Source organism: Heterodontus francisci, chromosome 49 (genome assembly GCF_036365525.1).
Source record: "Heterodontus francisci isolate sHetFra1 chromosome 49, sHetFra1.hap1, whole genome shotgun sequence".
In the NCBI taxonomy this organism is placed as follows: Eukaryota; Metazoa; Chordata; class Chondrichthyes; order Heterodontiformes; family Heterodontidae; genus Heterodontus; species Heterodontus francisci.
In genome coordinates this window covers 7,078,682-7,095,691 of record NC_090419.1, presented here as the reverse complement: position 1 = coordinate 7,095,691, position 17,010 = coordinate 7,078,682, and the positions used below count along the sequence as shown (strand labels likewise).

General features: G+C 51.3%; 1 protein-coding gene across 1 annotated transcript in view; it reads right to left on the bottom strand.

Moving 5' to 3' along the window:
• The window catches only part of LOC137358407 (serine/threonine-protein kinase A-Raf-like), a 478,222-nt gene extending 462,325 nt beyond the window's left edge, over positions 1-15,897 (bottom strand). The window contains exon 1 of the mRNA XM_068024352.1: positions 15,786-15,897. The gene's annotated coding sequence lies outside the window, so the exon portion shown is untranslated. The remainder of the gene's footprint in view (positions 1-15,785) is intronic.
• Between the last annotated feature and the right edge of the window lie 1,113 nt (positions 15,898-17,010).

Sequence of the window (17,010 nt, the reverse complement as noted above, 5' to 3'; positions counted from 1 at the left end):
CTCCCTCAGTACTGACCCTCCGACAGTGCGGCTCTCCCTCAGTACTGACCCTCCGACAGTGCGGCTCTCCCTCAGTACTGACCCTCCGACAGTGCGGCGCTCCCTCAGTACTAACCCTCCGACAGTGCGGCGCTCCCTCAGTACTGACCCTCCGACAGTGCGGCGCTCCCTCAGTACTGACCCTCCGACAGTGCGGCGCTCCCTCAGTACTAACCCTCCGACAGTGCGGCGCTCCCTCAGTACTGACCCTCCGACAGCGCGGCGCTTCCTCAGTACTGACCCTCCGACAGTGCGGCACTCCCTCAGTACTGACCCTCCGACAGCGCGGCGCTTCCTCAGTACTGACCCTCCGACAGTGAGGCGCTCCCCCAGTACTGACCCTCCGACGGCGCGGCGCTCCCTCAGTACTGACCCTCCGACAGTGCGGTGCTCCCTCAGTACTAACCCTCCGACAGGGCGGCGCTCCCTCAGTACTGACCCTCCGACAGTGCGGCACTCCCTCAGTACTGACACTCCGACAGGGCGGCACTCCCTCAGTACTGACCCTCCGACAGTGCAGCGCTCCCTCAGTACTGACCCTCCGACAGTGCGGCGCTCCCTCAGTACTGACCCTCCGACAGTGCGGCACTCCCTCAGTACTGACCTTCCGACAGTGCGGCTCTCCCTCAGTACTGACCCTCCGACAGTGCAGCGCTCCCTCAGTATTGACCTTCCGACAGTGCGGCGCTTCCTCAGTACTGACCCTCCGACAGTGCGGCACTCCCTCAGTACTGACCCTCCGACAGGGCGGCACTCCCTCAGTACTGACCCTCCGACAGTGCGGCACTCCCTCAGTACTGACCCTCCGACAGGGCGGCACTCCCTCAGTACTGACCCTCCGACAGTGCGGCGCTCCCTCAGTACTGACCCTCCGACAGTGCGGCGCTCCCCCAGTACTGACCCTCCGACAGTGCAGCGCTCCCTCAGTATTGACCCTCCGACAGTGCGGCGCTCCCTCAGTACTGACCCTCCGACGGCGCGGCGCTCCCTCAGTACTGACACCAGGGGTCGTGTCAGGCTGGGATTACGGGGCTCAAGTCTCTGGACTGGGGGCTCGAAACCTCGACCAGCGCTCCCCGGAATTTTTTTTTGGAGCGTACGGGTGATTCGTTTAAGTGTGCTGCAGCCCTAAAGGGTATGCGCATCACGTGATCGGTTGAAAGGGCTGACCCGTCCGCAACCTGCGCAGGAACCTTCGGATCGCCACACGGCCGAGAGGCAACGCTGCCCACGAGCCTCTGACTCAGTGTGACACTGCTGGAAAGGTCTGAATGATCTTCTCAGAATCAAATGTGGGATCACTTTCAAAGTCAGCTGAAGAGACTTTTCAGAAACGGACGGGCTGCTGTTTTTTTTTCCTAACTTCTGCTTATTTCTAGGAAATATTCCAAAATACTTTTGCAAGTGAATCATCTTTTTTTGATCTAACTGGTTTGGTTCGTCCACATGCGGCAGGGGACTAATGAGTCAGCACACACTGATGTCAAAGCACGCCTGCAAGACTCAAAAGTGGGCCATCAGGCCGAGCTGTCACATGGTTCACACATAACTTTCTTCATCATCTGAAATGTCTGGACATGACCTTGAGCAATTCAGAGAGCACCAAGTGCCTCCAAAAATAGCCCTGCCACTTATTTTGAAAGTATTTCCAGAAGAATGCCTATCAGATTGGCAAGTGGTACAATCCGACCATTAAAGGCAGACAGGCGATGACAACAGAAATACCAAATCTTCGACAACATACAGGCCAATAACCCCTCGCCTGTACTCGACCCAGCACGATGTACAGTACAATAACCCCTCGCCTGTACTCTACCCAGCACGATGTACAGTACAATAACCCCTCGCCTGTACTCTAATCAGCACCATGTGCAGTACAATAACCACTCGCCTGTAATCTACTCTGCACCATGTACAGTACAATAACCCCTCGCCTGTAATCTACTCAGCACCATGTTCAGTACAATAACCCCTCGCCTGTACTCTAATCAGCACCATGTGCAGTACAATAACCACTCGCCTGTAATCTACTCTGCACCATGTACAGTACAATAACCCCTCGCCTGTACTCTACTCTGCACCATGTACAGTACAATAACCCCTCGCCTGTAATCTACTCTGCACCATGTTCAGTACAATAACCCCTCGCCTGTAATCTACTCTGCACCATGTACAGTACAATAACCCCTCGCCTGTAATCTACTCTGCACCATGTTCAGTACAATAACCCCTCGCCTGTACTCTAATCAGCACCATGTGCAGTACAATAACCACTCGCCTGTACTCTACTCTGCACCATGTACAGTACAATAACCCCTCGCCTGTACTCTAATCAGCACCATGTGCAGTACAATAACCACTCGCCTGTACTCTACTCTGCACCACGTACAGTACAAAAGCCCCTCACCTGAACTCTACTCTGCACCATGTACAGTACAATAACCCCTCACCTGAACTCTACTCAGCACCATGTACAGTACAATAACCCCTGACCTGTACTCTACTCAGCACCATGTACAGTACAATAACCCCTCGCCTGAACTCTACTCAGCACCATGTACAGTACAATAACCCCTGACCTGTACTCTACTCAGCACCATGTACAGTACAATAACCCCTGACCTGTACTCTACTCTGCACCATGTAGACTACAATAACCCCTCGCCTGAACTCTACTCAGCACCATGTACAGTACAATAACCCCTGACCTGTACTCTACTCAGCACCATGTACAGTACAATAACCCCTGACCTGTACTCTACTCAGCACCATGTACAGTACAATAACCCCTCGCCTGAACTCTACTCAGCACCATGTACAGTACAATAACCCCTGACCTGTACTCTATTCTGCACCATGAACAGTACAATAACCCCTCCCTGTACTCGACCCAGCACCATGTACAGTACAATAACCCCTCCCCGTACTCTACCCAGCACCTTGTACAGTACAATAACCCCTCCCTGTACTCTACTCTGCACCATGTACAGTACAATAACCCCTCCCTGTACTCTCCCCAGCACAATGTACAGTACAAAAACCCCTCGCATGTACTCTACTCGGCACCATGTACAGTACAATAACGCCTCGCCTATAATCTACACAGCACAATGTACAGTACAATAACCCCTCACCTGTAATCTACACAGCACAATGTACAGTACAATAACCCCTCGCCTGTAATCTACACAGCACCATGTTCAGTACAATAACCCCTCACCTGAACTCTACTCTGCACCATGTAAACTACAATAACCCCTCGCCTGTACTCTCCTCTGCACCATGTACAGTACAATAACCCCTCCACTGTAATCTACCCAGCACCATGTACAGTACAATAACCCCTCGCCTGTACTCCACCCAGCACCATGTACAGTACAATAACCCCTGACCTGTAATCTACGCTGCACCATGTACAGTACAATAACCCCTCGCCTGTAATCTACTCAGCACCATGAACAGTACAAAAACCCCTCCCCGTACTCTACTCAGCACCATGTACTGTACAATAACCCCTCGCCTGTACTCTCCTCTGCACCATGTACAGTACGATAACCCCTCCCCGTACTCTACTCTGCACCATGTACAGTACAATAACCCCTCGCCTGTACTCTCCTCTGCACCATGCACAGTACAATAACCCCTCCCCGTACTCTACTCAGCACCATGCACAGTACTATATCCCCTCACCTATAATCTACTCAGCACCATGTACAGTACAATAACCCCTCCCCATACTCTACTCAGCACCATGTACAGTACAATAACACCTCAGCTGAACTCTACTCTGCACCATGTACAGTACAATAACCCCTGACCTGTAATCTACTCAGCACCATGTACAGTACAATAACCCCTCCCTGTAATCTACTCAGCACCATGAACAGTACAAAAACCCCTCGCCTGTACTCTACTCTGCACCATGTACAGTACAATAACCCCTCCCTGTAATCTACTCAGCACCATGAACAGTACAAAAACCCCTCGCCTGTACTCTACTCTGCACCTTGTACAGTACAATAACCCCTCGCCTGTAATCTACTCAGCACCATGTACAGTACAATAACCCCTCGCCTGCAATCTACTCAGCACCATGTACAGTACAAAAACCCCTCGCCTGTACTCTACTCAGCACCATGTACAGTACAATAACCCCTCGCCTGTAATCTACTCAGCACCATGTACAGTACAATAACCCCTCGCCTGTAATCTACTCAGCACCACGTACAGTACAATAACCTCTCGCCTGTACTCTACTCAGCACCATGTACAGTACAATAACCCCCCGCCTGTACTCTACTCAGCACCATGTACAGTACAATAACCCCTCGCCTGTACTCTACTCAGCACCATGTACAGTACAATAACCCCTCGCCTGTAATCTACTCAGCACCATGTACAGTACAATAACCCCTCGCCTGTAATCTACTCAGCACCACGTACAGTACAATAACCTCTCGCCTGTACTCTACTCAGCACCATGTACAGTACAATAACCCCCCGCCTGTACTCTACTCAGCACCATGTACAGTACAATAACCACTCGCCTGTACTCTAGCCAGCACCAGGTACAGTACAATAACCCCTCGCCTGTACTCTACCCAGCACCATGTACTGGACAATAACCCCTCCCCGTACACTACTCTGCACCATGTACAGTACAATAACCCCTCGCCTGTACTCTACCCAGCACCATGTACAGTACAATAACCCCTCGCCTGTACTCTACTCAGCACCATGTACAGTACAATAACCCCTCGCCTGCAATCTACTCAGCACCATGTACAGTACAATAACCCCTCGCCTGTACTCTACTCAGCACCATGTACAGTACAATAACCCCTCGCCTGTAATCTACTCAGCACCATGTACAGTACAATAACCCCTCGCCTGTAATCTACTCAGCACCACGTACAGTACAATAACCTCTCGCCTGTACTCTACTCAGCACCATGTACAGTACAATAACCCCCCGCCTGTACTCTACTCAGCACCATGTACAGTACAATAACCCCTCGCCTGTACTCTACTCAGCACCATGTACAGTACAATAACCCCTCGCCTGTAATCTACTCAGCACCATGTACAGTACAATAACCCCTCGCCTGTAATCTACTCAGCACCACGTACAGTACAATAACCTCTCGCCTGTACTCTACTCAGCACCATGTACAGTACAATAACCCCCCGCCTGTACTCTACTCAGCACCATGTACAGTACAATAACCACTCGCCTGTACTCTAGCCAGCACCATGTACTGGACAATAACCACTCGCCTGTATTCAACTCTGCACCATGTACAGTATAATAACCACTCCCCTGGCTCTACCCAGCACCATGGACAGTACAATAACCCCTGGCCTGTACTCTACTCTGCACCATGTACAGTACAATAACCCCTCGCCTGTACTCTACTCTGCACCATGTACAGTACAATAACCCCTCGCCTATACTCTACTCAGCACCATGTGCAGTACAATAACCACTCGCCTGTATTCAACTCTGCACCATGTACAGTATAATAACCACTCCCCTGGCTCTACCCAGCACCATGGACAGTACAATAACCCCTGGCCTGTACTCTACTCTGCACCATGTACAGTACAATAACCCCTCGCCTGTACTCTACGCTGCACCATGTACAGTACAATAACCCCTCCCCGTACTCTACCCAACACCATGTACAGTACAATAACCCCTCCCCGTACTCTACCCAACACCATGTACAGTACAATAACCCCTCCCCGTACTCTACCCAGCACCATGCACAGTACAATAACCCCTCTCCTATAATCTACTCAGCACCATGTACAGTAGAATAACCGCTCGCCTATAATCTACCCAGCACCATGCACAGTACAATAACCCCTCTCCTATAATCTACTCAGCACCATATACAGTACAATAACCCCTCCCCGTACTCTACCCAGCACCATGTACAGTACAATAACCCCTCCCTGTACTCTACGCTGCACCATGTACAGTACAATAACCCCTCCCCGTACTCTACTCTGCACCATGTACAGTACAATAACCCCTCCCCGTACTCTACCCAGCACCATGTACAGTACAATAACCCCTCCCTGTACTCTACGCTGCACCACGTACAGTACAATAACCCCTCGCCTATACTCTACTCAGCACCATGTACAGTACAATAACCCCTCACCTGTAATCTACCCAGCACCATGTACAGTACAATAACCCCTCCCTGTACTCTACGCTGCACCACGTACAGTACAATAACCCCTCGCCTATACTCTACCCAGCACCATGTACAGTACAATAACCCCTCCCTGTACTCTACGCTGCACCACGTACAGTACAATAACCCCTCGCCTATACTCTACTCAGCACCATGTACAGTACAATAACCCCTCACCTGTAATCTACTCCGCACCATGTACAGTACAATAACCCCTCGCCTGTAATCTACTCAGCACCATGTACAGTACAAAAACCCCTCGCCTGTACTCTACTCAGCACCATGTACAGTACAAAAACCCCTCGCCTGTACTCTACTCAGTACCATGTACAGTACAATAACCCCTCGCCTGTACTCTACTCAGCACCATGTACAGTACAACAACCCCTCGCCTGTAATCTACTCTGCACCATGTACAGTACAAAAACCCCTCGCCTGTACTCTACTCAGTACCATGTACAGTACAATAACCCCTCCCCGTACTCTACCCAGCACCATGTACAGTACAATAACCCCTCCCCGTACTCTCCCCAGCACCATGTACAGTACAAAAACCCCTCGCATGTACTCTACTCTGCACCATGTACAGTACAAAAACCCCTCGCATGTACTCTACTCTGCACCATGTACAGTACAAAAACCCCTCGCATGTACTCTACTCGGCACCATGTACAGTACAATAACCCCTCCACTGTAATCTACTCAGCACCATGTGCAATAGAATAACTCCTCACCTGTACTCTACCCAGCACCATGTACAGTACAATAACCCCTCAGCTGCAATCTACTCAGCACCATGTACAGTATAATAACCCCTCACCTGTAATCTACTCAGCACCATGTACAGTACAATAACCCCTGGCCTGTACTCTACTCTGCACCATGTACAGTACAATAACCCCTCGCCTGTACTCTACTCAGCACCATGAACAGTACAAAAACCCCTCGCCTGTACTCTACTCAGCACCATGTACAGTACAATAACCCCTCGCCTGTAATCTACTCAGCACCATGTACAGTACAATAACCCCTGGCCTGTACTCTACTCTGCACCATGTACAGTACAATAACCCCTTGCCTGTACTCTACTCAGCACCATGTACAGTATAATAACCCCTCACCTGTAATCTACTCTGCACCAGATACAGTAGAATAACCCCTCGCCTGTACTCTACTCAGCACCATGAACAGTACAAAAACCCCTCGCCTGTACTCTACTCTGCACCATGTACAGTACAATAACCCCTTGCCTGTACTCTACTCAGCACCATGTACAGTATAATAACCCCTCACCTGTAATCTACTCTGCACCAGATACAGTAGAATAACCCCTCGCCTGTACTCTACTCAGCACCATGAACAGTACAAAAACCCCTCGCCTGTACTCTACTCAGCACCATGTACAGTACAATAACCCCTTGCCTGTACTCTACTCAGCACCATGTACAGTATAATAACCCCTCACCTGTAATCTACTCTGCACCAGATACAGTAGAATAACCCCTCGCCTGTACTCTACTCAGCACCATGTACAGTACAATAACCCCTCGCCTGTAATCTACTCAGCACCATGTACAGTACAATAACCCCTCGCCTGTACTCTAATCAGCACCATGTGCAGTACAATAACCACTCGCCTGTACTCTACTCTGCACCATGTACAGTACAATAACCCCTCCCCGTACTCTACTCTGCACCATGTACAGTACAATAACCCCTCCCTGTACTCTACGCTGCACCACGTACAGTACAATAACCCCTCCCCGTACTCTACTCTGCACCACGTACAGTACAATAACCCCTCCCTGTACTCTACTCTGCACCATGTACAGTACAATAACCCCTCCCCGTACTCTACTCTGCACCATGTACAGTACAATAACCCCTCCCTGTACTCTACTCTGCACCATGTACAGGACAATAACCCCTCCCCGTACTCTACCCAGCACCATGTACAGTACAATAACCCCTCCCTGTACTCTACGCTGCACCACGTACAGTACAATAACCCCTCGCCTATACTCTACTCAGCACCATGTACAGTACAATAACCCCTCACCTGTACTCTTCTCAGCACCATGTATATTACAATAACCCCTCCCCGTACTCTACTCAGCACCATGTACAGTACAATAACCCCTCGCCTGTACTCTTCTCAGCTCAATGTGCAGTACAATAACCCCTCGCCTGTCCTCTACTCAGCACCATGTACAGTAGAATAACCCCTCACCTGTACTCTACTCAGAACCATGCACAGTACAAAAATCCCTCACCTGTAATCTACCCTGCACCATATACAGTACAACAACCCCTCGCCTGTAATCTACTCAGCACCATGTACAGTACAACAACCCCTCGCCTGTAATCTACTCAGCACCATGTACAGTACAATAACCCCTCCCCGTACTTTACCCAGCACCATTTACAGTACAATAACCCCTCCCTGTACTCTACGCTGCACCACGTACAGTACAATAACCCCTCCCCGTACTCTACTCTGCACCATGTACAGTACAAAAACCCCTCGCCTGTACTCTACTCAGCACCATGTACAGTACAATAACCCCTCCCCGTACTCTACCCAGCACCATGTACAGTACAATAACCCCTCCCCGTACTCTACCCAGCACCATGTACAGAACAATAACCCCTCCCCGTACTCTCCCCAGCACCATGTACAGTACAAAAACCCCTCGCATGTACTCTACTCGGCACCATGTACAGTACAATAACCCCTCAGCTGCAATCTACTCAGCACCATGTACAGTACAATAACCCCTGGCCTGTACTCTACTCTGCACCATGTAAAGTACAATAACCCCTCGCCTGTACTCTAATCAGCACCATGTGCAGTACAATAACCACTCGCCTGTACTCTACTCTGCACCATGTACAGTACAATAACCCCTCGCCGGTACTCTACCCAACACCATGTGCAGTACAATAACCCCTCCCCGTACTCTACCCAGCACCATGCACAGTACAATAACCCCTCCCTGTACTCTACGCTGCACCACGTACAGTACAATAACCCCTCCCCGTACTCTACTCTGCACCATTTACAGTACAATAACCCCTCCCCGTACTCTACGCTGCACCATGTACAGTACAATAACCCCTTGCCTGTACTCTACTCTGCACCATGTACTGTACAATAACCCCTCGCCTATACTCTACTCAGCACCATGTACAGTACAATAACCCCTCACCGGTAATCTACTCAGCACCATGTACAGTACAATAACCCCTCGCCTGTACTCTACTCCGCACCATGTACAGTGCAATAACACCTCGCCTGGACTCTACTCAGCACCATGTACAGTACAATAATCCCTCACCTGTACTCTACTCCGCACCATGTACAGTGCAATAACACCTCGCCTGGACTCTACTCAGCACCATGTACAGTACAATAATCCCTCACCTGTACTCTACTCCGCACCATGTACAGTGCAATAACACCTCGCCTGGACTCTACTCAGCACCATGTACAGAACAATAACCCCTCACCTGTACTCTTCTCAGCACCATGTACAGTACAATAACCCCTCCCCATACTCTACTCAGCACCATGTACAGTACAATAACCCCTCGCCTGTACTCTAATCAGCACCATGTACAGTACAATAACCCCTCCCCATACTCTACTCAGCACCATGTACAGTACAATAACCCCTCGCCTGTACTCTTCTCAGCACCATGTACAGTACAATAACCCCTCACCTGTACTCTTCTCAGCACCATGTACATTACAATAACCCCTCCCCATACTCTACTCAGCACCATGTACAGTACAATAACCCCTCGCCTGTACTCTTCTCAGCTCAATGTGCAGTACAATAACCCCTCGCCTGTACTCTACTCAGCACCATGTACAGTAGAATAACCCCTCACCTGTACTCTACTCAGAACCATGCACAGTACAAAAATCCCTCACCTGTAATCTACCCTGCACCATATACAGTACAACCCCTCGCCTGTAATCTACTCAGCACCATGTACAGTACAATAACCCCTCCCCGTACTTTACCCAGCACCATGTACAGTACAATAACCCCTCCCCGTACTCTATCCAGCACCATGTCCAGTACAATAACCCCTCGCCTGTAATCTACTCAGCACCATGTACAGTACAATAACCCCTCGCCTGTACTCTACTCTGCACCATGTACAGTACAATAACCCCTCGCCTGTACTCTACTCAGCACCATGTACAGTACAATAACCCCTCACCTGTACTCTTCTCAGCACCATGTACATTAAAATAACCCCTCCCCGTACTCTACTCAGCACCATGTACAGTACAATAACCCCTCGCCTGTACTCTTCTCAGCTCCATGTGCAGTACAATAACCCCTCGCCTGTACTCTACTCAGCACCATGTACAGTAGAATAACCCCTCGCCTGTTCTCTACTCAGAACCATGTACAGTACAATAACCCCTCACCCGTACTCTACTCAGCACCATGTACAGTAGAATAACCCCTCGCCTGTACTCTGCGCAGCACCATGTAAAGTACAACAACCCCTCGCCTGTGTCTACCCAGCACCATGTACAGTACAATAACCCCTCCCCATACTCTACTCTGCACCATGTACAGTACAATAACCCCTCACCTGTACTCTACTCTGCACCATGTACAGTACAATAACCCCACGCCTGTACTCTACTCAGCACCACGTACAGAACAATAACCCCTCACCTCTACAACACTCATCACAGTGTACAGTACAATAACCCCTCGCCTGTACAACAATCAGCACGGTGTGCAATACAATAACCCCTCGCCTGTACAACACTCATCACAGTGTACAGTAAAATAACCCCTCGCCTCTACAACATCCAGCACGGTGTGCAGTACAATAACCCCTTGCCTGTACAACATCCAGCACAGTGTACAGTACAATAACCCCTTGCTTGTACAACAGCCAGCACAGTGTACAGTACAATAACCCCTTGCTTGTACAACACTCATCACAGTGTACAGTACAATAACCCCTCGCCTGTACAACATCCAGCACGGTGTGCAGTACAATAACCCCTTGCTTGTACAACATCCAGCACAGTGTACAGTACAATAACCCCTTGCTTGTACAACAGCCAGCACAGTGTACAGTACAATAACCCCTCGCCTGTGCAACACTCTTCACAGTGTACAGTACAATAACCCCTTGCTTGTACAGCATCCAGCACGGTGTACAGTACACTACGAACGTCCAATCTCTCTACACCTCCATCCCCCACCAGGACAGTTTTAGGGATCTCTACTTCTTCCTTGAGCAGAGGCCCAACCAGTCCCCATCCACCACCACCCTCCTCCACTTGGCTGAACTTGTTCTCACATTGAACAACATCTCCTTCAATCTCCACTTACTTCCTCCAAGTAAAAGGTGTTGCTATGGGTACCCGCATGGGCCCTAGTTATGCCTGTCTTTTTGTTGGATATGTCAAACATTCTTTGTTCCAGTCCTACTCAGGACCCTCCCCCAACTCTTTTTCCGGTACATTGATGACTGTATCGGTGTCGTTTCCTGCTCCCGCCCCAAACTGGAAAACTTTATCAACTTTGCTTCTAATTTCCACCCTTCTCTCACCTTTACATGGTCCATCTCCGAAACTTCCCTTCCCTTCCTTGACTACTGTCTCTATCTCTGGTGATAGGCTGTCTACTAATATCCATTATAAACCCACTGACTCCCACAGCTTCCTTGACTACACTTCTTCACACCCTACCTCCTGTAAGGACTCCATTCCATTATCCCAGTTTCTCCATCTCCGACACATCTGCTCTGATGATGCTACCTTCCACAACAGCTCTTCTGATATGTCTTCCTTTTTCCTCAACCGAGGATTCCCCCCCACGGTGGTTGACAGGGCCCTCAACCGTGTCCGCCCATTTCCTGCACCACTACCCTCACCCCTTCCCCTCCCTCCCAGAACCGCAACAGGGTTTCCCTTGTCCTCGCTTTCCACCCCATCAGCCTCCATATCCAAAGGATCATCCTCCGCCATTTCCGCCACCTCCAGCGTGATGCCACTACCAAACACATCTTCCCCTCCCTTCCCCATGTCAGCATTCCGAAGGGATCGGTCCCTCCGCGACACCCTGGTCCACTCCTCCATTACCCCCACCACCTCGTCCCCGTCCCAGGGCACCTTCCCCTGCAATCGCAGGAGGTGTAATACCTGCCCATTTACCTCCTCTCTGTCCTCACTATCCCAGGCCCCAAACACTCCTTTCAGGTGAAGCAGCGATTTACTTGTACTTCTTTCAATGTAGTATACTGTATCCGCTGCTCACAATGTGGTCTCCTCAACATTGGGGAGACCAAACGCAGACTGGGTGACCGTTTTGCGGAACACCTCCGCTCAGTCCGCAAGCAGGACCCCAAGGTTCCGGTTGCTTGCCATTTCAACACTCCCCCCCCTCCCTGCTCTCATGCTCACATCTCTGTCCTGGGATTGCTGCAGTGTTCCAGTGAACATCAACGCAATCTCGAGGAACAGCATCTCATTTACCGATTAGGCACACTACAGCCTGCCAGACTGAACATTGAATTCAATAATTTCAGAGAATGACGGGCCCTGCATTTTACTTTTATTTTTAGTTTTTTTTCTTTTTCCTTTTTTTATATTTTTGTGTGTTTATTTTATTTTATTTCATCTTAGTTTGTTCAGTTTGCTTACTCACTGTTTTTTTTTTCATGTTTGTACTTGCAGCTGTTCAATTTTCAGTCCATTAACACCCTATCTGTACTAATGCTTTGTGTCTTTCAACTCACCATTGACATATTGTTTGCCTTTGCTCCATGACCTTCTGGTCAGCTATTCTGTGACCTTGTCCTATCTACACCTTCTCCTTTGTTATCTCTTGCCCCACCCCCGCTTTACTTGCTTATGCCAAAGACTTGCAGGTTGACAGGTAAATTGGCCATTATAAATTGCCCCTAGTATAGGTAGGTGGTAGGGGAATTGAGGGAAGGTGGGGATGTGGTAGGAATATGAGATTAATGTAGGATTAGTATAAATGGGTGGTTGATGGTCGGCACAGACTTGGTGGGCCGAAGGGCCTGTTTCAGTGCTGTATCTCTAAATAAATAAAAAAATAACCTCTTACATTTCTAAAAATGCCAGTTCTGAAGGGTCACTGACCTGAAACGTTAACTCTGCTTCTCTCTCCACAAATGCTGCCAGATCTGCAGAGTATTTCCAGCATTTTTTATCTTCATTACAGTACAATAACCCCTCGCCTGTAAAACACCCAGCAGGGCGGACAGTACAGTAACCCCTCGTTTGTACAACACTTACAATAACCCATCGCCTGTACAACAGCCAGCACGGTGAAGAGTACAGTAACCCCTCACGGTGCCCTGCTCCTGAGACTCGAGCATAGAAATCAAGCTGACACTTCAAGTCCAGTACAGAGGGAGCGCCGCACTGTCGGAGGGTCAGTACTGAGGGAGCGCCGCACTGTCGGAGGGTCAGTACTGAGGGAGCACCGCACTGTCGGAGGGTCAGTACTGACGGAGCGCGTCACTGTCGGAGGGTCAGTACTGAGGGAGCTCCGCACTGTCGGAGGGTCAGTACTGAGGGAGCTCCGCACTGTCGGAGGGTCAGTACTGAGGGAGCGCCACACTGACGGAGGGTCAGTACTGAGGGAGCGCCGCACTGTCGGAGGGTCAGTACTGAGGGAGCGCCGCACTGTCGGAGGGTCAGTACTGAGGGAGTGCTGCACTGTCGGAGGGTCAATACTGAGGGAGCGCCGCACTGTCGGAGGGTCAGTACTGAGGGAGTGCTGCACTGTCGGAGGGTCAATACTGAGGGAGCGCCGCACTGTCGGAGGGTCAGTACTGAGGGAGCGCCGCACTGTCGGAGGGTCAGTACTGAGGGAGCGCCGCACTGTCGGAGGGTCAGTACTGAGGGAGAGCCGCACTGTCAGAGGGTTAGTACTGAGGGAGCGCCGCACTGTCGGAGGGTCAGTGCTGAGGGAGTGCCGCACTGTGGGAGGGTCAGTACTGAGGGAGCGCCGCACTGACGGAGGGTCAGTACTGAGTGAGCGGCGCACTGTCGGAGGGTCAGTACTGAGGGAGTGCCACACTGTCGGAGGGTCAGTACTGAGGGAGCGCCGCACTGACGGAGGGTCAGTGCTGAGGGAGTGCCGCACTGTGGGAGGGTCAGTACTGAGGAAGCGCCGCACTGTCGGAGGGTCAGTACTGAGGGAGGGCCACACAGTCGGAGGGTCAGTACTGAGGGAGGGCCACACTGTCGGAGGGTCAGTACTGAGGGAGGGCCACACTGTCGGAGGGTCAGTACTGAGGGAGGGCCACACTGTCGGAGGGTCAGTACTGAGGGAGTGCCTCACTGTCGGAGGGTCAGTACTGAGGGAGCGCCGCACTGTCAGAGGGTCAGTACTGAGGGAGCGCCGCACTGTCGGAGGGTCAGTACTGAGGGAGCGCCGCACTGTGGGAGGGTCAGTACTGAGGGAGCGCCGCACTGACGGAGGGTCAGTACTGAGGGAGCGCCGCACTGACGGAGGGTCAGTGCTGAGGGAGCGCCGCACTGTCGGAGGGTCAGTACTGAGGGAGCGCCGCACTGACGGAGGGTCAGTACTGAGGGAGCGCCGCACTGACGGAGGGTCAGTGCTGAGGGAGTGCCGCACTGTGGGAGGGTCAGTACTGAGGGAGCGCCGCACTGACGGAGGGTCAGTACTGAGTGAGCGGCGCACTGTCGGAGGGTCAGTACTGAGGGAGTGCCACACTGTCGGAGGGTCAGTACTGAGGGAGCGCCGCACTGACGGAGGGTCAGTACTGAGGGAGGACCACACTGTCGGAGGGTCAGTACTGAGGGAGCGCCGCACTGTCGGAGGGTCAGTACTGAGGGAGTGCCGCACTGTCGGAGGGTCAGTACTGAGGGAGTGCCGCACTGTCGGAGGGTCAGTACTGAGGGAGTGCTGCACTGACGGAGGGTCAGTACTGAGGGAGGGCCACACTGTCGGAGGGTCAGTACTGAGGGAGCGCCGCGCTGTCGGAGGGTCAGTACTGAGGGAGTGCTGCACTGTCGGAGAGGCATTAATGAGGGAGTGCTGCGAAGTTGGAGGTGCTTCCTTTCGATGAGATATTTAACCCGAGACTCACCGCTCTCTCAAGTGGATGTAAAAGATCGCACAGCCACGACTGGAAGGGGAGGGCGTGAGCAGGTCAGGAGGGCGGTGGGGGAGTTCACTGCTCTGGGGCAATATTTATCTCTCAACTAACATCACTCACAAACAAACAGTCATGTCCTCATTTTTGTTTCTGCAAGCTGGCTGCTGCATCTCCTACATTACAGCAGTGACAACACCTCAAACGGCTTTCGTAGGGTGGGTCGCGCTTCGGGAGGGACATCCTCAGGTTGCGAAAGGCGCTGCAGAAATGCAAGATTCTTTCTCACATAACCATCCGTCAACCACAAGACTGCTCACGCAATGCTCTATTCATTCATACACGTCATTAAGAAACATGGTGGAAAACACATTGTAACAATTAGCGGTGGACCCTTACCTGCAGGAAGTGCGGTGTCAGGCGGAGCGCAGGCTGTTTCGCCGGGAAACGCCACGACTTCTCCCGCTTTTCCTCCTGGACGAGCGACGTCGAACGCACCTCCGGGGGTGGGGGGGGGGGGGGGGTGGGGGGGGGGGGGTGTGTGTGTGGGGGAAAACAGCGCCTTCCTGGAATGAGAAGTGAGCTTCGTTAACTGCAGCCCAACCTGTAAGTCGACACAGGACTGCCCAGCCTTTATTACACCGGAGACCCTGTTCTCTCCCGTGTCCTGGAATCGACATTTATCCCCGGACAATATCACTGCAACTGCTAATCAGGTCATTCAGCACGTGGGAGCTCCCTCTACACTGTCCCCATCAAACACTCCCAGGACAGGTACAGCACGGGGGTTAGATACAGAGTAAAGCTCCCTCTACACTGTCCCCATCAAACACTCCCCAGGACAGGTACAGCACGGGGGTTAGATACAGAGTAAAGCTCCCCTCTACACAGTCCCCATCAAACACTCCCCAGGACAGGTACAGCACGGGGGTTAGATACAGAGTAAAGCTCCCTCTACACTGTCCCCATCAAACACTCCCCAGGACAGGTACAGTACGGGGTTAGATACAGAGTAAAGCTCCCTCTACACTGTCCCCATCAAACACTCCCCAGGACAGGTACAGTACGGGGGTTAGATACAGAGTAAAGCTCCCTCTACACTGTTCTCATCAAACACTCCCCAGGACAGGTACAGTACCGGGGTTAGATACAGAGTAAAGCTCCCTCTACACTGTCCCCCATCAAACACTCCCCAGGACAGGTACAGTACGGGTGTTAGATACAGAGTAAAGCTCCCCTCTACACAGTCCCCATCAAACACTCCCCAGGACAGGTACAGTACGGGTGTTAGATACAGAGTAAAGCTCCCCTCTACACAGTCCCCATCAAACACTCCCCAGGACAGGTACAGCACGGGGGTTAGATACAGAGTAAAGCTCCCTCTACACTGTCCCCCATCAAACACTCCCCAGGACAGGTACAGTACGGGTGTTAGATACAGAGTAAAGCTCCCTCTACACTGTCCCCCATCAAACACTCCCCAGGACAGGTACAGTACGGGTGTTAGATACAGAGTAAAGCTCCCCTCTACACAGTCCCCATCAAACACTCCCCAGGACAGGTACAGTACGGGGTTCGATACAGAGTAAAGCTCCCTCTACACTGTCCCCATCAAACACTCCCC